Here is a 25,294-nt window from a genome sequence, read left to right as displayed (position 1 = left end):
AGATGACACCAGAGAGGTAACTAGGGACAGTATCCCACAAAATCTTGAAAATAATATCGAAGCAGTTGGGCTTTATTTTGAGAGAAGTGGGGAACTATTAAAAGATTTTAATCATGAAAAAGTGATATGATCTGGTTTGTTTTTTATATAGATCACTCAGGTTATGGTGTGGAAAATATCGAATTAGAGCCAGTAAAATTGAAGGTAGTAAGATCAGTTAGAGAGTTGTCTTATTTATTCATTTGTTCTAACAATAAATATTTCTAGGTTAGAGGTGATGTTGGGCTGGCTATGGTAGGGTCATGGGATGGAGAGAAGTGGAAGGACTTGAGGAAGATTTAGTCTTTCGCGGTAGGCTTTGGTGGTTGGATATTAGGAAAATGTAGAGGGAAGAAGACAGACATGATCCCTAAATCTCTGGCTTGTGCCATAGGTAGTCGATGATGGTGCCATTTATTAGAGAAACCGTGGAGGAGGAGACTAAGGAAGTGTGAGGTGCCTATGGGACACCTAAGTTGAGATCCGGGAGATAGTTAGATAAATGGGTTTGAAGTTTAGGAGAGAGATCTGGGCTGGAGATACTGATTTGGAAAATATCAGCATTTGGAAGGTAACTAAAATCATGGCTATGAAAGATCACCCTGGTAGAAGGTACAGAGAGAGAAGAGATTTAGGTGAAAGATCTTAGAACACATACATCTAAAATGAGGATTCTTCTAATAAGACTTTTAGAAGGAATGGCTAAAAAAGCAGGACAAAAATTCAGGAGATACACCTAAAACTTACATAATGATTAAAAAAATTCAGGAGAGTGTGGGCTAACAAATCTGAAACCACTGTACATGTATACTGGTATTAAATAAATAAATGGATGGTGAATTGTGGGAGCCAGGTTTCTCACTTTTGGTGAGTGAGGTTACAGACAACCATGGCAAGGGGAAGGCTAGAACAAATCACATGGTACTAGATTAGAGTTAGAGAAATCAGGATGAACTCACGTTTAGGTTAATATAGATATGGATACAGAAACAATTATAGATATGTATGTATATATGGCCAAGTATACAGACATATATTTCCTAACTCTGTCTACTAAAAGGGCCTAGAAGCAATGACACCGCAGTAGCATTATGCAAACCTAGCACCAAGATCTTGATTTCTGATACCATTTTTCCAATTAAAAAAACTAAGCTTCTTGGAAAATAGTTGATTCTAGGACTGGCGCAGGGAATATGCAAGATGAACCTGGAACATTTTGTAGAGCTAGAAGGTAAGAAAATACTCAAAAGCCAAAAGGATGGGGCTTGGCAAAAGGATACAGGAGGCAACCTGAAAGAGCATCAGATGACCAAAGCTGGATCAGTTTGAATAACAAAATAAATAACACAGTATTGGATTATAACCCTAAATGATTGAATAAGTAAGTGTCCCCCACTTATTTATCCCATACAGAAGAGCTCCAGGTAATTTATGCAGACACTTCCCTCCCTCAAGGAGGTGGAACTTAACTCCCTAGGCTTTGAGTGTGTGCTGTACTTAGTGACTGAAAGGGAATGGTTATTTATGCAGATGCTGTTTAAGGTTAAATAAGTTATGGACTAAGGCATTTTCATGGGATATAACATTAAAGAATATTTGTGATCTCAGGGGGAGCTGTTCTAGGGGAAAGGTAGATTTTTGGGCTATTAATGTGTATGACTCTAACCTTAACCAATCTTATAGAGTATTCTGTATGTTCTTATTAGAAGATTTAATCACAAACTGACAGCTATTTAGTGTCTATCAAAAGCTCACTTAAAGTATCAGATATGAGAAGATAGTTTAATGAATATTTTAATTATGTATTCATCTAATTTCTTGTATTAGGTCTTCAGAGAACAAAAGTATCAAGATCATGTCACCTCAGTCTCCCCCAACATTAAAATGCCTGTACTGATTCTGATTTAATGATATGCCGTCTGTCTATAAATATATCTATAAGCAACGTCATTTGAATGACGTGCATTTTCTAAAATTATGTTTGAAACTATAGTCCACTAGGTTCATTGTTCTTTTTCAAGTACATACAGTTCAGATACAAAATTTACATGTTTTCTTCTTATCAGAGATGAAAACTTACAACCCTGGAAACATGGACCCAAATTTGACACTCATTGTTTATAATGTGCTGATATTATGAATTTGATAGTGTCTGTTTCAGTTGCCTATTGTCATTTAACAAATCACTCCCAAACTTAGTGGCTTAAAACGGCATTGATTTATTATTTTTACAGTTCTGTGGGTCAGGAATTTGGTCAGGGCTTGGCTAGGGGATTCTTCTGCTCTGTGTGGCATCAGCTGGGTGCATTCACTCAGCTGGTAGCTGGGCTGGAAGGAGGCTTCACTCACATGTCTGGCACTTTGGCGTGCCTCCACGTGGCCTCTCACCAGCATGATAATTTCAGGGTGTTCAGATTTCTTACATGGCCTCTTGCTTCCAAGAGGGAGAAAGGGGAAACTGTCAGTCCTTCTGGTCTGTGGAGTTTCAGAATGTCACTTTTGGTCACTGTTGGTCAAAGCAAGTCACAAGGCCAGCCAAGATTCAAGGAACTGGGGTATAAGCATCATATCCTCATGGGTGGAGTGACGCGTACAGAGAGAGGGAAGGACTTGATGGCAGCCATCTTTGGAGGCTATTATGTGGCCATACCAACTAACTACCACAGTATCTTAATTTTTAATTTTATTTACAAAGTTTTATTGTGATTAATCCTCTTTACCTTGTGTCTTAACTTGTAACCAATTCAAGTCCTCTTAGAAATTAGATTATACATATTAAATAAAAATTATGACCTTAATTTAGTAGAAAAAATTGGGAGTAATGAGGGGCCATGCTAAGTCTCACTCTTGTCATTGTCACTCACTCTAAATTTATCTGGGCTTAACAAGTATCTTGGATTATTTAAAGCTGAAAATCTTAGTTTCTCTGATCTGGAAGGTTTGCTGACACATGTCCATGTATATTTTTTAAGCCCTGACAAACTGTGTGGAGCACAGTTCTAGCAAAGGGTACCATAATTTAAAATTCAGATACTCTTTGACTCAGAAAGTAATTCTACTTCATGAGTACACAGATATTCTTTAGAGCATTGTCAGTAATGGAAAAATACTGGAAACAACATATGAGTCTGTCAATGAGAAACTGGTTTAACAAATCATGATGTATTCATATGATAGAATATCATTGAAATTGTTAAAAGAGCAGGAGGGAATTCTATTAGGAATGATATGAAGTAAGTTCTAAAACACATTAAGTTAAAAAAATCATGATGAGAAGCTGTATAGTATGCCATCACTTTCATTAAAAATACATATAAATGCTTTTTAATGTATAGAATACGAATGAGTACACAGTAAGCAAGGGAAGGGAGCTGGATGACTAGGGGGGACTTTCTATTCACCATAGCCTGTTAGTACAATTTACTTTTTATACCGGGTACAGGTATTAACTACTCTAAAACTTAGCTTAAAAAATGCTCTGACAGTTTTATTTTATTTGTTGGTTATCTTCTTGTGTAAGGCAGAATGTTGGGTGTTCCATTCAGACAGGAGCCTAAAGGCCAGTAGGAAAGATTAAACACATGTACCATATCAGCAGGCTGCTTGTTAGAGTTGTCATTTTTGCATTGTCCAAATACTTTGCCCATTGTTTTTTTTTTTTTTTTTTTTTTGGGTTTATTTATTTATTTATTTTATGGCTGTGTTGGGTCTTCGTTTGTGTGCGAGGGCTTTCTCTAGTTGTGGCAAGTGGGGGCCACTCTTCATCGCGGTGCGCGGGCCTCTCATTATCGCGGCCTCTCTTCTGGCGGAGCACAGGCTCCAGACGCGCAGGCTCAGCAATTGTGGCTCACGGGCCCAGTTGCTCCGCGGCACGTGGGATCCCCCCAGACCAGGGCTCGAACCCGCGCTCCCCGCATTGGCAGGCAGATTCTCAACCACTGCGCCACCAGGGAAGCCCTGCCCATTGTTTTTACTGGACTGTTTATTTTCTTATTATTGTACTGAAGATTTCTTTTATATTCTGGAAACAAGTTATCAGATATTTGTCTTGCAGATATTTTCTCCAAGTTTGTGGCTTGTCTTTACATTTTCATAACACTGTCTATGGAAGAACAGAAGTTCTTATCAGAACTGTTAAGTTCTGTTCTTAACAGAAGTGCAGTATCTCAATTTTTTCTTTTATGGTCCATGCTTTTTGTGTCATATCTAAAAACTGCCTAACTCAGGTGTTGGCAAACTACAGCTGATTCAGCCCACTGCTTGTTTTTGCAAATAAAGTTTTATTGGAACATGGCTATGCCTGTTTGTTTCCATGTTCTCTATAGCTGCTTTCATGCTACAGGACAGAGTTTAGTCTTTGCAACGAGATGATATAGCCCATAAAGCCTAAAATACTTACTGTCTGACCATTTACAGAAAAAGTTTGTCAACCTCTGGGCTAACCTAGCATCCCCCAAACTTTCTCCTATGTTTTCCTTTAGAAATTTTATAGTTTTGTATTTTAAAATATTTAAGTCTATTAATTTTTTTAAAAAATATTTATTTATTTGTTTATCTTGGCTGCACCAGGTCTTAGTTGTGGCATGTGGGATCTTTTAGTTGCAGCATGCAGGATCTTTAGTTGTGGCACGCGGACTCTTAGTTGCGGCATGCATGTGGGATCTAGTTTCCCGACCAGGGATCGAACTGGGCCCATTGCATAGGGAGCTCGAAGTCTTACCCACTGGCCCACCAAGGAAATCTCTAGGTCTATTAATTTTTATATAAGATGTGAGATGTGGGTTGAGGTTCTTTTTTTTTTTTCCCCCCGTATGGATTGTCATTTGTTCTAGCACTAGTTGTTATAAAGACAGTTCTTTTTCCATTGAATTACCGTGGTACTTTTGTTGAAAATCAAATCAATTGACCATAACATCTATTTCTGGACTGTCTCTTCTGTTCCATTGATCTGTATGTTTATCCTTATACCAGAATTATAATGTCTTGATGACTATAGCTCTATAGAAAGTATTGAGGGACTTCCGTGGCAGTCCAGTGGTTAAGACTCTCTGCTCCCACTGCATGGGGCATGGGTTCAATGCCTGGTTGGGGAACTAAGATCCCTCATAACGCATGGCGTGGCCAAAAACAACAAAAAAATTGCAGGTCAAGAATAAAAAGATCTTCATTTAAAAAAAAAAAAGGAAAGTATTGAAATCAGGTAGTATAAAATTTCCAGCGTAGTTCTTTTTTTTAGAATTATTTTTAGCATTATAGGTTCTGTGCATTTCCATATAAATTTTAGAGTCAGCTAACCAGTTTTTATTTAAAAAATCCTCGTAGGATTTTTTTCTTTTTATTTATTTATTTTTGGCTGCGTTGTGTCTTTGTTGCTGCGTGGGCTTTCTCTAGTTGTGGCTTCTTTGTGGTGCACGGCCTTCTCATTGCGGTGGTTTCTCTTGTTATGGAGCACGGGCTCTAGGCGCAGGGGCTTCAGTAGTTGTGGCTCACCGGCTCTAGAGCGCAGGCTCAGTAGTTGTGGTGCACGGGCTTAGTTGTTCTGCGGCATGTGGGATCTTCCCAGACCAGGGCTCGAACCCGTGTCCCCTGCATTGGCAGGCGGATTCTTATCCACTGGGCCACCAGGGAAGTCCCGCCTGGTGGGATTTCAATTGTGATTTATGTTAAATCTATACACTAATTTGAGGAGAATTGATATATTAACATTGATTAATCTGATCTTTGAAAACAGTATACTTCCATTTATTGAGGTCTTTGATTTCTCACTTGGTGTTTTGTAGTTTTGAGCACAGGAATTTTCCATTTATTTTGTTATATTTATTCTATATCTTTCTTTTTTGAGGCTAATGTAATTGCTACTGTTTGGTTAATTTATTTCTAATTATTAATTGCTGCCATATAGAAATACAATTGAATTTTATATGTTGACTTTGTATCCTGCAATTTTGCCAAATTCTAAGCAAATTTAGTTTCAGTAGTAGATTCTTTGGGATTTTCTATATAGACAGTCCTGTCACTTGTGGAAAAAAGACAGTTTTGTTTGTTTCTTTTTGTTTTTTTTTTTCATCTCTAGGCTTTTATTTCATTTTCTTGCATTATTGTACTGACAGTACAGTGCATTGTTGAATAGGAGCGGTGAGAGCAGATGTTCTTGCCTTGTTCCTGGTCTTAGAGGGAAAGCATTTAGTCTTTCATGATTATGTATGATATTATTAGCTTTAGATTTGTTGTAAATTCATGTCTTAGGCTGAGGACGTTCCCTTCTGTTCCTAGTTTTCTGAGTTTTGAATCATGAATGATTGTGGGTTTTTCCTAAATTTTTTTTGCATCTGTGAAGGTGATTGCTTATATTTTAGTCTATTGATATGCTGAATTACATTGATGGATTTTTTTTTTTCATATTGAACTAATATTGCATTCCTGGGATAAATGCTATTTGGTCATGATATATATTCCTTTTTGTATATTGCTAGATTCATTTTTCTAATATTTGGTTAAGATATTTTGTGTCTATGTTCATGAAAGGATATTGGTCTGTAATTTATTTTTCTTACTTTTTTTTTTTTGTCTGACTTTTATATCAGAGTTATGCTGTCCTCATAAGATGAATTGGGAAGTGTTTTCTCTTCATTTATTTCTGGAAAATTTATGTATTATTGTTATGATTTCTTCCTTAGATGTTGGTAGAATTTACCAAGGAAGCCATTTGTCATGGAACTTTCTTCGTGGGAAGATTTTAAATTATGAATTAAATTTTCTTAATATATTGAGAGCTATTGTTATTTAATTTCTTGAGTGAACTTGGTAGTTTGTATTCAAACTTCCAAGGACTTGGTACATTTTATCAAAGTTGTAGAATTTATTGCCATAAAGTAGCTCATAATATTCTCTTATTATCCTTTTAATATCTGTACAATTTCTAGTGCCGTCCTCTTTTCATTCTTGGTATAGTTAATTTGTGACTTCTCTCTCTCTCTCTCTCTCTCTCTCTGGCCAGAAGTTTATTCAGTGCTATTGAAATTCTCAAAGAACTACATTTCAGTTTCATAAATTTTCTCTATTGGTTTTTGTTTTTAGTTTCATTTCTTCTAATTCCTTTGTGTTTAATTTGCTCTTCTTTTTCTACTTAAGGTGGAGGCTTAGATTATTGATGCAAGACTTTTGTTTTCTAATATAAGCAGTTTATGTTTTATGCTGTAAGTTTTTCTCTAAGAACTGCTTTAGTGGTATCCCACAAATTTTGATATGTTCTACTTTACTTTTAATTCAATTAAAAGTGTTTTTTAATTTCTCTTTTTAATCTTTGGGTTATTTAGAATTGTGTTGTTTAATTTCCAACCTTTGATAATTCTTAATCTATCTATCAGTTATTGATTCTAACTTAATTCTGTTTTGGTCAGAGAAAATGCATTATTTAATTTAAATTCTTTTAAATATTTTGAGCTTTGTTTTATGGCCCAGAATATAGTCTTTCTTGGTGAATGTTCCATGTACCCTTGAAAATAATGCATTTTCTGTTCTTGTTGTGTAAAATGTTCTATAAATATCCAATTAGGTCAAGTCAGTTGATAGTATTTTCAGGTTTTCTATAGCTTAGTGATTTTCTGTTTTCTTGTTCTGTTGATTAATAACAGAGGAGTATTAATGTCTACAACTGTAATTGTGGATTTGTCTAATCTCCTTACAGTTTTGTCATGAATTGATCCTTTATCGTTAAGTAGTGTCCCTCTTTATCACTGGTGATATTCCTTATTCTGAGGTCTGTTTTTTCAGATATTAATACAGCCATGCTGTCTTTCCTTTCCCTCCTTTTACTTTTAACCTATGTCTTTGTATATAAAGTGTCTCGTGGATAGCATACGATTGGATTTTGTTTGTAAAATTTGATCTGATAATCTCTATCTTTTAATTGGGTGTTTAGATAATTTCTATTTAATATAATCATTGAAAGTTTGGATTTAAACCTACCATCTTGCTAGTTGCTTTCTATTTTTGAATCTTTTTTGTTTATTTTTTCTGCCTTCTATTGAATTAATCATTTTTCATAATTTCATTTTATCTAACTCTTGGCTTATTCTGTATATTTATACACACACACATATTTTTGTGGTTGCTCTAGGTCATGGTTTCTTAACCTTGGCACCGTTGGTATTTTTTTTTTTTAATTTTTTTTTTTTTTTTTTTAATTTTACTTATTTATTTATGGCTGTGTTGGGTCTTCGTTTCTGTGCGAGGGCTTTCTCTAGTTGTGGGGAGCGGGGGCCACTCTTCATCGCGGTGCGCGGGCCTCTCACTATCGTGGCCTCTCTTGTTGCGGAGCACAGGCTCCAGACGCGCAGGCTCAGTAATTGTGGCTCACGGGCCCAGTTGCTCCGCGGTACGTCGGATCTTCCCAGACCAGGGCTCGAACCCGTGTCCCCTGCATTGGCAGGCAGACTCTCAACCACTGCGCCACCAGGGAAGCCCCCCGTTGGTATTTTTGGTTGGATAATTCTTTGTTGTTGGATCATGGAGGGGATACCTGTGTGCACTGCAGGATTTTTAGCATCCCTGGTCTCTATCTACCAGATGCCAGTAGCACCCATTCCCCACCCCTAGTTGTGACAACCAGAAAAGTTTCTACACTTTGCTACATGTCCCTGAGAGGGCAAGATTGCTCCTGGTTGAGAACCCCTACTCTACGGTTTAAAAGATATATCTTTAAGTTATAATATTTTTTTTCACATTTTTTGAAATCACATTTTTTCTTTAAATAATATTATACTACTTCATGTGTCATGTAATACCTTATATACAGCATACTTCAACTGTCTACCTTCCATCTTTATACTATGTTGTCATAAATTTTGTTTCTATGTAATTAACCCTACATTATCATTTTTTGCTTTAGTTCGTGTGTAACCTTCTAAAATCAGTAAAATATGAAAAAAATAGTCTTTTATTTTTACCTTCTCTTTCTAATGCTCTTCATTTCTTTTTTGTAGATCCAAATTTTCACCTGGGAATTTTCACTGCTACCTAAAGGACTTCTTTTAACATATCTGGTGTCTGCAGGCAGTGAATTCTCTCATTTTATTTGTCAAAAAATTCCTTCTTTCTTCCTTCAGTTTTCAAAAATATTTTTGCTGGTTATAGAATTCTATGTTCAGCTCTTTTTTCTTTCAGTACCTGAAAGGTATTATATTCAATATTGTCTTTGGCTTGTATAATTTTCTGAAGATAAGGGAAATTTTAATCTTTGTTGTTTGTATGTAGTCTTTCTTTTTTCTCTGTCTTAGAGATTTTTATCTTTGTTTTTCTACAGTTTGACTATGATATACCCATGTATGTTTGTTTGTGTGTGTGTGTTTTGGTGTTTATCATGATTGGGGTTCTCTGGGATTTTTTGCTCTCTAGTTTGTTGTCTTAGATTCATTTGGGAAAATTCTTGGCCATTATCTTTTCATGTATTTCTTGTATCTTATTATTTTTGTTTTCTTCTCCTGGGGCTCCAATTAAATGGATGTGATACATTTTGATATAGTTCCACAGCTCTTGGATGCCCTGAACTGTATTTTTCCTTCAGTGTTTTAAAACTGTGGTTTCATTTTGTATTATTTCTATTGTCCTGTCTTTAAGTCCACCAATTCTTTCCTAATCTGTGTCCAGGCTGCTGTTGAGGCTGCCAAAGAAATTTTTCTTCTCTAATGTAAACAAAATTTCTTTTGTTGTTTCTAGCTTTTCTATTTTACTTTTTTAAAGTTTCCATGTCACTGCTGAAAATTTCCATCTTTTTATGCATGTTATCCATCTTTTCTACTAGATCATTTAACATAGTTATTTTAGAATGTTTGATAATTTCAATTAATGAATCAGTCCTGATTCTGTTGATTACTTTATCTCTTGACAAAGGGTTATTTCTTCTTGCTTTTGTGGATGCTTCGTAATTTGTGATTTAATGCTCATCATCATGTACAGAAGAATAGGAGAGACTGAAGTGATCCTCTTCTCTCAGGCTGTTTTTGTCAGAGGTTGAGTCAATCTAATCTTGAAATGAGGTGGGTTTGGATTTTGTGGCCATTATTACCTTCAGTGTACCACAGGCTTCACATTTCTCCATTTGGCTGCTGTTGCCTTGTGTTTAGAGTGTGGCATGTGGTACTACAGGATTTTTCTGTGATCCTGTATCACCCTCATCTTTCAACAGTCTTTGCACATATGTTTGCAGAGGGATTTCATGTTATTGTTTTTCTCCCAGTGATAGATTATTGTTGCTTGTTACCCAGTGCTATGCTTGTGGGACAGGGCAGAGTTCTGTTTTGTTCTGGTCCAGACTCAATCCTGGTCAGGCCCTACATTCCTGGGTATCAGTGGTAGGACTTTCTTAGCTTTCCTGCTTTCTCTTCCCTGTGGTGGTCAAACACTGTCATACATACATTTGTGGTTGGTCTTGGGCAGGAATATCCTTTCCCTCCCTTGTAGTAGTACATCTCTGTTGGTATTGGTGCAGGATCCTTTGCCCAAGACTTTTTCCTCTCCCCCTCCCCCACAGTGGCAGAGGGTTTTTTTTTTGCCTCTACTTTCTCATAGCATCAATGTGTCTTTGCCTGTGTCTGGGAGCTTAAGAGTGTTTTCTCCCTGTCTGGGAGAGGCATTTTGCTTCTGTTCTCCTCTGAAGCAGTGGACTTTTGCCTGGACCCTGGGGTGAGAGGGTTTTCTGTCCTTCCCCCAGTGGCTCTAGGCTTTTGCTCTGTGTTGGGGACAGGTTGGGGAAGCAGGCAGAGCTTCAGGCCTGTACTCATCACCTTGCACACACTTGCTTCAGTGATGAAGGGCTTTCTCTGGTTTCCTATCCTACCTCTAATCTTTCTTGAGAGAGTCTGGTTGAGGCATGTAGAAGAACTTGCAATTGAGTGTAAACTCTCCTTGTGTCTGGGGTTCTCAACCACTCCTAACTGACATAATAGTTCATACTTGGTCTTTAAGAATTTGTTAAAATCTTAACTGATTTTTTTTCTTACATACGTGTATGGAGGCCACTTCTTCTGATGACCTGCCAAAGGTAAAACAGTTTGTGTGTACAGCCTCTCCCTGGAGGAATTTGTCCCTCTTTGGTATTAAATTACTTGGTTGCCTTCTGACTTCAATTCTTTATTAGATTCAAGAGAAGTTTTGATTTTATAGATCCGGCTTTTTCTCACTAGGGTGGGAAAACATTCTTTTGTGGCTTTCTGCATTCTAGTTGGAAGTGGAACTACTTAGAGTTCTTGACAGGGTTTGCTATTTCAAACTGCTGCTTATTCGGATCCCTCTTGAATGTTTTCTCTTGCCTTCATTTGCCTCTTGAGCACTTTGTCATTTAGGATTGAGCCCAAGGGACTACTTCCTCCATGAAGCTTTTCCTGATCCCACTAAGTAGCATAGAACATTTCTTGAATTGTACAACTGCTTTGCTTCTTGTACAGCTGTATTTCATTTTTGCAGACCCATTGAAACCTTCATTGAGGTTGAGCAGCTTTCAGAATTCGAGACCTCTCAACCTGAGAACTGTCCTTCTACTTTCAAAGTTTATGACTATTATGGTTGATAGATTTTAGGTAGGATCATAAAGTAAACTTGAGATAAAAGATAAAGAAATATACAAGAGAACTTACATTTATTAATATAATAAAAATTTGTGAAATCATACCACATACTTTCCTGTGTACAGTTATTGCTCTTGAACGAAATTATTTTCAGAAATAAGACTTAAATTTGTAGAATCTAATTTCTTAGAACTATGGGCTTGGTTACACAAGCTAGTATATATTCACACAATGAAATATCATGGAGTTTTAGAAAACAGTGATAAAACATATCCGAACATGGAAAATCTGCAGGATATAATGAGTGAAAAAAATAAGGTGCAAAACTGAATATTTTGTGTAAGAAGGCAGGAAGAATAAGATTATATTTGCAGTTAAGTGTATTTGCATAAAGAATCACTAGAAGGATATACATACAAGAAACTAATAAAAGTGGTAACCTATAGTAAGCAAGGACAACGTGAGCTGCATGTGTGATATACAAATGAGACTTCTCAAATATGTTATGTTCCTTTTTACATCATTTTGATTTTTTTTGATTCATGTGAATGTAGTATATATTAAGAAAAGTTAAAGTTAATAAACATGTGAATCTTAAAAGATAACAGGAAGATTTGAAAAATACTTTAGAGCTGATAAAATATGTTGGCCTATGAAATAAAAATCGTGTGTGAGATACCTTTATTTTACATAAATCAGATTTTACAAATGAAGAGGTAAATACAAAGCATGGAGAATTGCAAAGATCAAGGTTTTATGAATCTGGCTCTAGATGAATAAATATATAGAAAAGCTGGTTTTCTAGCATGATTAGAAAGGTTTTGGGTCTAGACCCAATGTGGATGATCCCTCAAAGCAGAAAGGAGCATTGTGTGTAGGCAGCAACTATAACAGAAACACAGAGCGCTGAGAGTGGACTGGGGAACCACTTCTTCCTCATGAAACTACTGGGCATACCCTTGGAAACTGATAAAATGTATCTAACTATTGTCAGGAAGAACAGGAGATGAGAATACCAAAGAATATTCTTATTACAAATTAAAACATATAAAGAAACAATAATTACATTATGTAAATAGATTATAGCCCAGAAATCAACCTTGTTGTAGACAAATGAAATGTATAAGAAGAAATTTATAAATCAAGGGGTGGTTTACTTAATTACTTAATGTTGTTAGGAAAGCTGGCAATTTGGAATACAGGTCAGTTCAGAGTTAAATCTCTTTCCATACATCTTTTGGAATGAAGTATTCAAATAATTTAGCCCACAGAAAAGTGAAAATCAGAGTATTTATCTGTTATCATTGAAGGGGAAGAAATTTCTAAGCAAAGAAATAATAAAAAGTGAAAAATGCACTGATGGATAAATCTGGCCATGTGAAAAGAAAAACTTTTGTATTGAAAGCCAGCGATAGACTGAGAAAATGTTAGAAGTAGATGAAAGAAATAGTATTTTCACAATATAAGTGGTTAAGGAAAACATAAAACTCCTTTCCCATTCTACCCCAGGTGGGGCTGGAAGAGGGAGAGTTGCACATTTGGGAACAAAGGCAGTGTGCATTATGGGAGAAGGATCTGATTAATGACATAGATAGCATTCAGTGTCTAACTAAATTTGAAGACCTTAATATTATAGCAGGATCAGTCCACATGGTTGTGTGTTTTTTCTCTAGCAGGTGATTGAATTGACCCAGGATTAGGAATTTGTGAGTGGTGAAGTGGAAGAGAGAAAGTAACGTACTTGGACTGATAGCTTGGGTGACAACCAAGATTTTGAGACTGGTGATAACACAGAACTGGAAAGATGAATGTAGGTAGAGTGCATCTAAGGGATTGAGTCTGGACCCCGGTTAGAAAAGATAGAGTGGAATATTGAATGACAAAGTCAAGAAGAGGGTAGGATAGCCAGATGGCATGACCCTGAGGGAAGGAATGGGACTGCTTGTGAGTTAGGATCTGGAAATGTTACTGTGGACAAGGTTGATTCCTATGGCCTTAGTCTTCACTCTAGAGGGTTCTTTTCAAGAGCCAGATTTAGCCCAGTGGTTGAAAGTAGTGTTCAGTGATAAGGTTGAAGATGTAGAGGTCTTTTGTTTTACTATGTAAAAAGGGTTTCCAGAGGTCCCTGTGGAAAAGGTTGGAAGGAAGGGCGGCAGTTGGGAAACACATGCGGTGACTGAGACAGCAAAGAGAACACTGTGGGCATGAAAACAGGAGAAAAGGTAGTCACAATGGTTTATGTTTGAATAAAGCCCAAGGGTGACAGGGGTGGGAGCCACAGGTAGAAGTAACTAGCAAGATTCCTGAATTGACCTGTGGTGTAATGATTGTCTCTGGAGCCTGATCCACTGTGTCATTGTAATCTAAAGGGAATATTAGTGGAAAGCTTAACCCTGGGTGGTAAAACCTAAAGCAGTTAGGCTTTAAATAACTAAAGCCAGTAGGGCTCACATTTCTTAAGCATTCTCTGATGTCTGCACAGTCCCACTGTTTGGAGTTAGCTTTGAGGTAGAATGGGAAGATACAGCACTACCATTAATTTAGGAAAGTCCAATTTGTCACGTCCTATTGCCAAGGACCCAGGAATGAATGATAGCCATCATATTGGGTGCTTCTTTATCATAGAGGTGTCTTCTGCTGGAAATCCTATTTCCTCCTACTGTTCCATTTTACCTGAAACTGGGTGCTGAGGCCACTGCTGCTGGGGTGACTTCAGCAACTCTGATGAGTGAGTCAGTAGCTTAGGTCTCTTGCCTCCTTGAATTACCAATGCAAAGCCCAATTTGCTGCGTACCTCCTTTGGGGATCTGAACCTTTTTAAAGCTAGTAACTAATTACCACTTATCAACTTTATATTTGTTTATTTATTTAACCTTTATTGTTTAATTTCAGTTTTTAAAATCTGTGGTAGGGACAAGAATGGGAATTAGAATTTCTTGAACAACGAAAGCATCTGTATAAGAATCTTTGTATGCTTACAGGGAAACAATGATGTGTCACAGTATCTAAAATCTAATGTTTTCAGTAGAACAAATGTCTCTTTTCTCCTACTTTAGATCTAATGGAATGTAACTGGAACCGACTCTCATGATAAAAATCAAGGACCATCAGGCAAGATCAGGCAGTAAGAATTTTTGCTTCCAAATGAAGACACCGACATTTAGAACTTCTACTTATTCTAAGGTATTCGAGGTACAGTTTTACTTTAATTTGACTCCTTGGCAGTCATTTTATAATGCTGATTTCTATCTATATAGATTTCATAAGTTTAAAAGTTTTTATGTTAGAATGGTTAGCTTTTAGGGAAGAGTCCACCCCCCCCCCACACACGTTCCCCCAAATCAGAGAAGAGATTCAGATTTTAAAGGGAGGTCATCCTTATAATTAGGAAAACATGTCAATTATAAGAAATATAATGTACTTCCCTGGTGGCGCAGTGGTTAAGAATCCGCCTGCCAGTGCAGGGGACATGGGTTCGAGCCCTGGTCCGGGGAGATCCCCCATGCTGCAGAGCAACTAAGCCTGTGCGCCACAACTACTGAGCCTACACTTTAGAGCCCGCCAGCCACGGCTATGAGCCCGCGTGCCACAACTACTGAAGCCCACGCACCTAGAGCCCATGCTCCGCAACAAGAGAAGCCACTGCAATGAGAAGCCTGCACGCCGCAACTAGAGAAAGCTGCGCACAGCAAGGAAGAACCAAAGCAGCCAAAACTAAATAAAGTAAATAAATTTATTTAAAAAAAAAGAAGAAACACAAATGTAAGAAAATATATCAAAATGTTCATTAAAAAAAAGAAATAACACTGAGTGCAGATTAACACTCAGTATAGAAGAACTGGAATAAATAAATGTCAATTTAATAATTATTTTATTTATGTCATGACCCTCTGAGATGAGCAATTGAATTCAGCACTCTAACCAAGTGTGCTTACATGATACAAGAGATCTTAGTGATTGTCCTTTAGTTTGGAAACCTCTCTTTCCTGTTTTCCTAAACTTACTGTTAAGAGTTTTCTATTCACCAAGAAATGTCACTTATACTCCGGGTAGACTGTTTCTAAAGGACCTCGGCGATCTGACGGGTTAGTTTCACTTAGATCAGAAAAACCAGGCACGTAATTAAAGAGTCAAATGATACTTCCAAATCATTGGGTAGCTGTCCACTTTAAAGACTACATAAGACAATTGAAAACAATCAAAGGAAACAGTATCAACAGAAAACATAGTGGTCTCTATTTTTCTAAAATACATATAAATTTCAAAGAGGGTACAGTTAGTTTGGTGTTTATTTAAAAACAAAATAATTTTGTGTTAATTGTATTTTTCCAAATAGGCAGAAAGTATGGAAAGATAATTATTTTTAGGGACAGTCAGAGTTGGTTGGTTCTCTGTATACGTTATAGAGGTTTGTAAATTAATTTTGCTAGATTATAGAGAAGATGAAAATCTGAGAAAAATGTATCACTTATTACTTGGATTTTAAATTTCATTTTATTCTGTTTTGGAAGAAGAATACCTAAAACAGTAAATTCTAAAATATAAGAATCCATATTGGAAAACCTAAGACTGCTTCAGTTAAAATAAATGGATTATTTTCTAGAAGGCCATGGTATAATTGAGCAGTTTTTGCCAAAGAAAAGTTACCTCGAATCAAATAGCAGATGAAAAAGAGGTTGTTTTGATGAGAAGTTTTAAAACTTCTCTGGCAGCTAGCAGGTATATTGTACTTTTCAAAAATGTTTTGGTGTCATTTTGAATCAAATGGTAATGATGATTAAATATATAATTTGACTTATTACCAGAATCATTTCCCTTTTTAAAAAATTTGGATGTACTTTATTTTTTGGCTGTGTCGGGTCTTAGTTGCGGCACATGGGATCTTTTGTTGCAGCGTGCAGGCTCTTAGTTGTGGTGTGTGGGCCCCAGAGCTCGTGGGCTCTGTAGTTGTGGCACACGGGCTCTCTAGTTGTGGCACACGGGCTTAGCTGCCCCATGGCATGTGGGATCTTAGTTTCCTGGCATCCCCTGCAGTGCAAGACGGATTCTAAACCACTAGACCACTAGGGAAGTCCCTCCCTTATTTTTTAAAGATATCTTTGCTTCTTACTTTCATTTAACAACATTAGTTGAATGTTCAGGCTTTGCAAAGAATAAGTCTAAATATGTGGAAGGATATAAATTATTCTATAACTTCATTATGAATGAAGTTGAAGACATCTTTCACTCAGAATGTTTACTCTGGGGCTAGGGAGGCTAAATACTCTCATCTGAAAACCATTTAAAAGCAATTATGAGGACTTCCCTGGTAGCGCAGTGGTTAAGAATCTGCCTGCCAATGCAGGGGACATGGGTTCGAGCCCTGGTCCAGGAAGATCCCACGTGGCGCAGAACAACTAAGCCCTTGCGCCACAACTACTGAAGTCCGCGCGCCTAGAGCCCGTGCTCCGCAACAAGAGGAGCCACCTCAATGAGAAGCCCACGCACCACAACAAAGAGTAGCCCCCGCTCGCCGCAACTAGAGAAAGCCTGTGCGCAGCAATGAAGACCCAATGCAGCCAAAAATAAAATAGAAATAAATTAATTAATTAAAAAGAAAAAAAAGCAATTGTGAAATGAGCACATAAAATCATAGTTTAGTATTCCTTTCTAAGTAATATAGTTAAGTTCTATATTCAGATGTCAACAAAAAGAGAGTAGGAAATTCTGATCAATTGAATTTGGTGACTAATTGGTTGTGGTTGTTACCCATTTATGGTTCTGCTTGTGAAAGTGCCATATAACCAAATTAGGTTTCTTAAATCCTTAAATTAGGGATTTCTAATTCATCAATTTCTTATATTGCCCCGTGCATTTGCAAACTAATATTTGTCATTTTCCCTTTCAAAAATGAAGTAAAAATTGCACAACCTTGTGCTCAGAAGTTTTATATAATACATTTTGACAATATTTTCTTAAAAACTTTTTGAGAGGATTTTAAGATTTTGAGATAGTGGGATTTTGTTTTTTTGGCAAGGGGGATTAAAACAAAACAAAATCAGTACCTGAGTTAAGGCCCTAGAACATTTGTAAGGTGATGTCTTGGATTATAGTTTACATTAAATTAAAATAGTACCTTTAAAAAATATTTTGTTTGGGGCTTCCCTGGTGGCGCAGTGGTTGAGAATCCGCCTGCCAATGCAGGGGACACGGGCTCGAGCCCTGGTCTGGGAGGATCCCACATGCCGCGGAGCAACTGGGCCCGTGAGCCACAATTACTGAGCCTGCGCATCTGGAGCCTGTGCTCCGCAACAAGAGAGGCCACGATAGTGAGAGGCCCGCGCACCGCGATGAAGAGTGGCCCCCGCTCCCCACAACTAGAGAAAGCCCTCGCACAGAAACGAAGACCCAACACAGCCATAAATAAATAAATAAATAAATAAATAAATAAATATTTACCAAAAAAAAAAAATATTTTGTTTGGACTCACAAAAACATTTGAAAACATTTCAACAAGGTATATTGAGGGAATAGGTATTCCCTTGCCACCATGATTTTCTCTGTGGTGTGATGGAAAGAGCACAAGCTTTGGCTCTTCTACTTTCATGCTACCCTGAGGAATTGAATTAATATTTGTCTTAGTTTCCTTTTCTTTAATAGTTACTTTTTAGACTTTTGATGAAAAATGAAAAAAGTGTATAAAATTATATAAAATGATGCTTTTCAGTGTTAGATTAATGCACATTATTGCTAAAGATAGAGAAGACCACACTACTGAAGTATCATTCACAGTTATCCTTCTCCTAGCAAAAAACAGGTCAACTCACACTACTACTGAGAAGCTTGTCAAACCAGTTTCAAACTTAACGACAAATATTATGCTTGGAGAGAAAGTAAAATGAGCTTTTGGCAAAAATCCCTTATCAAAAGCATACCATCTGGAAAAGCAGTTACTGTCATGTGCATGCTAGCAGAATTTTTTGTTTTTCAGTTGGATGAAAGCACTGATGTGCTGAGGACATACCAGCACTTCATAAAGATGTGTTACTGTTTAATCACTGAGAAATCCACACTAACAGAAGAGTTTTTTGTTGATATTTTGTTTTATTGTTGGTGGTGGTGGTGGTGATTGGTTGGTTTTTTTAAGCCATTGTTGTCTGGAAAAGTTGCATTGGTTCCTCTGATCAAAGCCCAACAACTTTAGCTGTAGGAGAGGGTGCACTTGGTCTGTGAATAAAAGAAATTGCACCAAGATATAAATTTATATCCTGCTTTTTTCCAGAGAGAAAAATTGGCATTTAATAATGTGATTTCTGGTTGTGATTTAATGTTGGAAAAAACAGTAAAAATTGTGGATGTAAGCAGTTTTTGGCCGCTAACACCGTGTCTTTTTAGGATTTTGGGAAGAAATGGTCAGCAAATATAGGATCCTGCTTTTCCACAGCGATGTATGCTAGCTGTGTAGGGTGACAGGGCTTTACATGTTTGTTAATTTGTTTTTTAGTAAAATAAGAAGAATGTTTCTTTACCACTGATAATGCCATTTCTATGATTTCAAGGAGGCATAAACTTACATTTACTTTTTCAAATAGTCAGAACTTATAACCTCATATTCACAGTATCATGAGTTTCAATGTTAAGGATGAGGTATAAGAATTTTATAAAAGTCTGAATTATGATACAAAATAATTCATATCTAAGAGTTTGACCATTTCCCCACACTTGATGATTTTATTGGGTTATCAAAGAAAAAAAACCAGTGAATTTTTATCGTACATGTTTAAAAACCACATCTAAATTTTGAAATAGAACATGAAGAAATACTTTCCAGAGCCAAAATGCCGGCAGAGAATATATTAGGAATCTTGTTGCTCCAGTCTCTCAAACTGAAGCATTTAACATCCAGTTTTGAGTGGGATATGCTCTTTTTTGGACATTGAATGGAATGCTGAAAGTAGACTTGAGAAGGAAATATTTCTGTAATTTCTGGGTCCATGTTCAATCATAATATCCAGAACGTATTCAATATAACACAGTTGATTTATAATTAAGAATTAGGCATTTTTAGTTTAGTAGAAATAAAGAATAAGAAAGGAGCTAGTTGAAATGGAAAGCAGCTTATGGCTAAAGCTGGTTCCAGAGCTGGGGCCTTGAACATCTTGCAAGGAAGTTATCATAGGGGGTGGCAAAACAACGAAGGTGCTTAATTGAATGGGCTCTGTCTGGCCAAAGATGAGACAGTTTGAGCATTAGTAAGTATAACTGCAATATATAATCAATCACATCCAATATGTTTAAACTGCTGAGTTCATGATGATACTTTAAAGAACTCATTCATTTTCTTTGGAGTATGCTAAGAAACCAACTATACCTGAATGTGACCAGTAGTTGAGGAAAGGAAGTGTCTTTTCTCAGGTGTATTCTAGTTACTAGTATTCTATTTACAGTTAAGGGGTGATAAATAGAACATTACCATTTCATAATGAATTCCAGGATGTAAGCAAAGATCATCAGTGGCTGCTAACATCACAGGAGGAGAGACAGTCGGACATTAGGTTTCTCTTAATGAAAGTTCACAATCCTTTCTGTGAAGTATCGTTGCCAAAAAAATTGAATTTGAAACTAAATCTGATCAAGCCTGTAGCTCCAACTACCAATTTACAGAAAACATAGAAGACAGGGAAACAAGTGAAATGATACCATAGAGATGCAGTCAGCAGAATCTAGACTATGGGGAAGTCTTTGGGGCACACAACTTGGTTTTTTTTAACAAATAAATTGTGAGGAACAAAAAAAGAGAAAAGAAGGAAGAAAACTGAAATTAATAGCAATGTTTGGACTTTATTTGGGTCCAGATTTTAATAAATAAATATTTATAAAATAATCAGGGAAATTTGAACACTGGATATTTTATATTAAGAAATTATTGTTAATTTTTAGGTGTGATAGATAACAGCATGTAGTTATATTGAAAAAGAGTCATTATCTTTTAGAGATACATATTGAAATGTTGATGGATGCAAGGATTTGTCTGGGATCTGCTTTATTATCTGAAATAGAGGGAAGGCTGTGGCTGGGGATGAATCAAGATTGGCCATGAGTTGATCATTGTTTAAGCTAGGCACTTGTGGTGTTGGAGGGTGGGGTGGTGGTGGTGTAATTCTTGATATTATTCTCTAAGCTTTTTTGAAAATTTCCATAAGAAAAAGGTCCAGAAATTTACATTTTCTCTTTGTTGGCTTATAAGAATACAATTGAACTCTGTGTATTTAGCAACCTGCCGAATTTTTATTTCTAATAATTCCTTGAGTCTTTTGGGATTTATATATACAAAATCATATTGTCCACAAATGACAGTTTTACTATATAGTGCTTACTGTTTACCAGGTTCTATTTTAAGCACCTATGCGTATTAACCCATTAGGTCCTTGGAAGAGCTCCAGTGAAATAGACATTAACTTGCCCAACGTTGCGTAGCTGGTATGTGGCAGAGCTGGGATTTGAATCCAGGCATTCTAGCCCTAGAGTCTGTGCTTCTCTGATTTTTATATCTCCTTATAAGTTTTTTATTTAACCCCTCCACTCTAATCCTTGTACCTTTTATTTCTTTTGCTCGTTTTAGTGTACTGGCTAGAATTTAAACTTTTAAATACCAGTTTTCATTTGTAATTTTGATTTTGGAAGTTGTCTTAATATTTAGTGAATCCAGAGTCCAGTCAAATTTACTCCTTTATAAATACAAGGTACTCACCAAGAAACTAAGAATTGACTTCGTATGAAGCTAGAAGCCAAAGAATAAAGTGTATCGCTATTTAAAGTTGCCAAGACATGGAAGCAACCTACATGTCTATCTAGAGAGGAATGGATAAAGAAGGTGTGGTACGTATATACATTGGACTACCACTCAGCCATAAAACAGAATGAAATAATGCCATTTTCAGCAACAGGGATGCATCTAGAGATTATCACACTAAGTGAAGTAAGTCAGACAAAGACAAATATGATATCACTTATATGTGGAATCTAAAAAAAAAAACGATACAAATGAACTTATTTACAAAACAGAAATAGGCAACAATCTTATGGTTACCAAAGGGGAAAGGTGGGGTGGGGGATAAATTAGGAGTTTGGGATTAACAGATACACACTATTGTATATAAAATATATGTATTTTATATTCAGAATACATATTTATATATATATATATATATATATATATATATATATATATATATCTGAATCACTTTGCTGTACCCTGAAACTAACACAACATTGTAAATCAATTATACTTCAATTAAAAAAAGAAAGAATAAAATGTATAGTAACAGCTTCTAGTTTTTTTTTTCAAAATTAGATTTATCTCCCGATCTGCAAGCAGCCTATTCCTGGTCTGTTTGACTTTGAGTTACTTGTTGATTCCATTGGTCCTATTTGCTGAATTTCTCTGTGACTCTTTGGTCTTCTTCGCCTGACCCCCACACCTGTCATACAATTACTTCTCATTTGACTTTACATGGTTTCCATGAAATAAAATCAGGGGAAGCACTTAGCACACTGTCTAGCACATAACATATATCTAGTAAATATGCCTTTTGGTTTAAGAGAAAGCTACTTCACAGTTTTGTTTAAAAATTGTTCTTATTTCTTTAATTAATTTTTTAAATGGGGAGAGGCAAATATGGCTTAGTTACTTTAAGAAGCCCGAGGCCTGGGACATGGGGGAAAAACTGATGATAATGTGCTGTGGTCGTTTAATGAGTATCTCTGTGTTCTCTGTAAGGCACTTGCTTATAATAGTCTCTCAGTTTGAGAAAGATTACCGAGAGAGTTGGATGCCAAAATAATACTTCTCTACTAGGGAGTGAGGTAGGAACAATTTAGGGGAAAATGTAACTTGTCCCAACTCCATGGGATTTTTACATTTCTCTTTGGCCAGCAGCAAAATACATTATGATGTAGTAAGATAGCTAAGCTTCATGAAAGGAGGCATATAGGCTTCAATAAGGAGGACAATTTTTGGTTTCACCCTCAAGAGATAGAGATGGGTCATAATTACAGATAACCTTTTCCTGAAGTTTGTGGAAGGTGACCATCTGAAAACTCGGTGTAGCTAGTTGAAAGTTGTGCTATTTTTCTGTCCTTCGCTGCCTTCCTCCCTCCATCCCAAGTGCTTGTTATTTTGTATAGCAATAAACTGAAACAACCTTTTAACATATCTTTAATGGTATTTTTGAAAATTATATTAAACTATTTGGAAACTGAAGGTTGTAGAGGCACAAGAATTTCTTTCATTTTCCAAATAACAGAATATAATTATTCAATATAATTATTGAATGGCACAGCTATTGAAATTGAATAACCAATTACTTGACTGTTTTGCTTTTATGGGGTGTAGTTTATTGGTAAGAAATAAAACATATTTTTTGAAGAATAAAATAAATGTGTGTGGTGGAAACTCACTCTTCTATCTGATCATGAAAGCTTTGAGTGGAAAGATGTGGAAAGATGAAATACTCTCCAAACTACACCTGGATGCTATGGAAACCAAAAGGTGATATGCAAGATTAAGCACAGTTGAGAGGTGCTCAGTTTAACATCTGTCATCAGTTCGTTGGTAAAGGCATTGAGCCATTTATTGTTCTGAAGATGATCTTAGGAGGCATAGCTAAAGTGGTCAGTTACAGAGTATGGGATCAGTGAATTTAAGAGAAAAGAAAGCTGATAGGAGAAAACAAAAATGTAATAATAATAATAATAATAGCTAATATTTAGTGTTTACTGTGCAGCAGGCAATGTGATAGACACTTAAATATATATTTTCAGATACTATCCTAGTAACCCTGTGAAGTGTAAACTGTTATTACACATATACGTATGCAAATAAAAAACTGCATAGCAAAATAAAACACCAAAAAAAATTTTTTTTGTAGGAGGAAAATGAATCTTAATAAGGTGTACTTTGAAATTAACTCACAGGAGAGCCAGGATTCCTCCATCTCTTCATCTTGGAGTGAAACCAAAAGCTTGAGTTCAGAAACTGATTTTTAATCAGAATTGAAAAGGAAAGCGAATTCTAGTTTAAACAAGCTGCAAAAGTGTAGATTTGGGAAAACCAGGGATTTAGGGATTTTGCTAGTTCAGTATAATTTTATGATATGATAGGGCTCCTGAAAAGTTACTGTAGTCACTAATTATTAGTTGGAGTATAGTGTCTCATACAAGAAGAGTCATAGCTCTAACATGCTAGTCAAATCACATTTTACTGTTTTACAGAAGGAGGGATGCCTTATTGGTTTTGAAATGGCGTTTGATATGGAGTGACTTTCAAGTATTTTTATCACTTTAACTTCCTTCTTCAATTAAAAATGAACCTGGAAATGAATTTAAATAGCTATTAATATTTTCGAGAATTTTTGGACATTCCTTAGAATTAGAAATTCCTTACATTATTAAGAAACACTCTGCCTATTACAGGTCTAGCAGTGTAAACTAAAATTAGGTTAGGTGCAAGATTGAGAATTTCTGTCCTTACTCTTCATATATGGATGCATTTCATGCTAGTAAAAATTGAAAACCTTAAGTATAGTGTAAGACCTGTATTGCTTATAACATGGTTTATTTAGTTACTTATAAAGCTTTCATTTAAATTTCGGATTAAGTATACTTTTCCAGTTGACTGTGCAACATTAAAAAAAAAAAAATTTAGGTTAAGCCACGAAGGAAAACCTCAGTAAACTCCAGAAAAGCTAAAACTAGACACGTGCAATCTCTCACCATAACAGAAGTTTAAAATGCGCTACTCCAACCACTTGGAAAAATCAAACAGAAAATGTTCTTAAATCATATTGAATCAACCAGGGGATCAAGTATACAATAACTGATTATATAGCAAACTAAATACAGACTCAGGCAAAGACTGATATTGACCTTAGAAAATTGATTTTTGAAAAAGAAATGTACTCAACCTCAGATTTTAGTAAAACAACAAATAAAACCAACAAAATTAGTGCCTGGGAGAAAGGGAGGATATAAATAAGATAAAAGCAGAAACAGATGAACTGAAAAACAAACTGTAGAACTAAAAAAATCTAAGAGCTACTTCTTAAGGTTAAAAAACAAAGTAAATATCTGACTGATTTTATCAAGGAAAAGATAGAAAACCAAAGTAAGAAAGAATAAACAGGACATAAAAGCAGAAAAGAGATTTTTAGAATTATAAGAGAGTTCTATTTAGTAACCATAAGCCAATTTATTTGAAATCTCTCTGAAATGAATTAAATGCCCAAACTACTTTAAGAAGAAGAAAATCTGGGTAACCCAGAAAACCATGGAAGAAAAGTTCGAGGAATTTTCTCAAAAAATTGGTTCTGGGGCCAGATTATTTTGCCAGTGAGTCTTTTCTAGCTTTCAAGGAACATATAATTCCTCTGGTGAGAAATAGTTTATAGAAGATGGAAATATGCCCAATTAATGTTATGAATAGCTTCACAATGGTTACTTCATGGGAGTGAGATTCTTTCAGGGGATTAGTTTTTTAGTTTCCACTGTAAGCACAGATTTTTCTTGAAATTAAGACAATTGAGGAAAAAAAAAAGCAAACCCAGAAATTAAAACCTTAGACAAAGATGTCTTTTTTTTTTTTTTTTATAAAGCTCCCTAGACTCTCATCAACTTGCAGACCTCTCTATCCCTTTCATCCTTCCTCTTTTTTT

General features: G+C 36.0%; 1 protein-coding gene across 8 annotated transcripts in view; it reads left to right on the top strand.

The window, feature by feature from the left end:
• Positions 1 to 25,294, top strand: part of NCOA1 (nuclear receptor coactivator 1) — a 259,972-nt gene that overhangs the window by 48,103 nt on the left and 186,575 nt on the right. For 6 of the 8 annotated variants that reach the window (XM_057558336.1, XM_057558330.1, XM_057558332.1 and 3 more), the window contains exon 2: positions 14,660 to 14,786. The exons of 1 other annotated variant lie outside the window; for it this stretch is intronic. The gene's annotated coding sequence lies outside the window, so the exon portion shown is untranslated. Of the gene's footprint in view, positions 1 to 14,659; positions 14,796 to 25,294 lie in introns of all 8 variants that reach the window. One more of the 8 variants, XM_057558331.1, reaches the window with a different exon arrangement.

The sequence above is a fragment of the Balaenoptera acutorostrata genome, chromosome 12, assembly GCF_949987535.1.
Source record: "Balaenoptera acutorostrata chromosome 12, mBalAcu1.1, whole genome shotgun sequence".
Classification (NCBI taxonomy): domain Eukaryota; kingdom Metazoa; phylum Chordata; class Mammalia; order Artiodactyla; family Balaenopteridae; genus Balaenoptera; species Balaenoptera acutorostrata.
The sequence above is the reverse complement of the archived record's forward strand: the minus strand, read 5'-3'. Positions and strand labels throughout refer to the sequence as shown.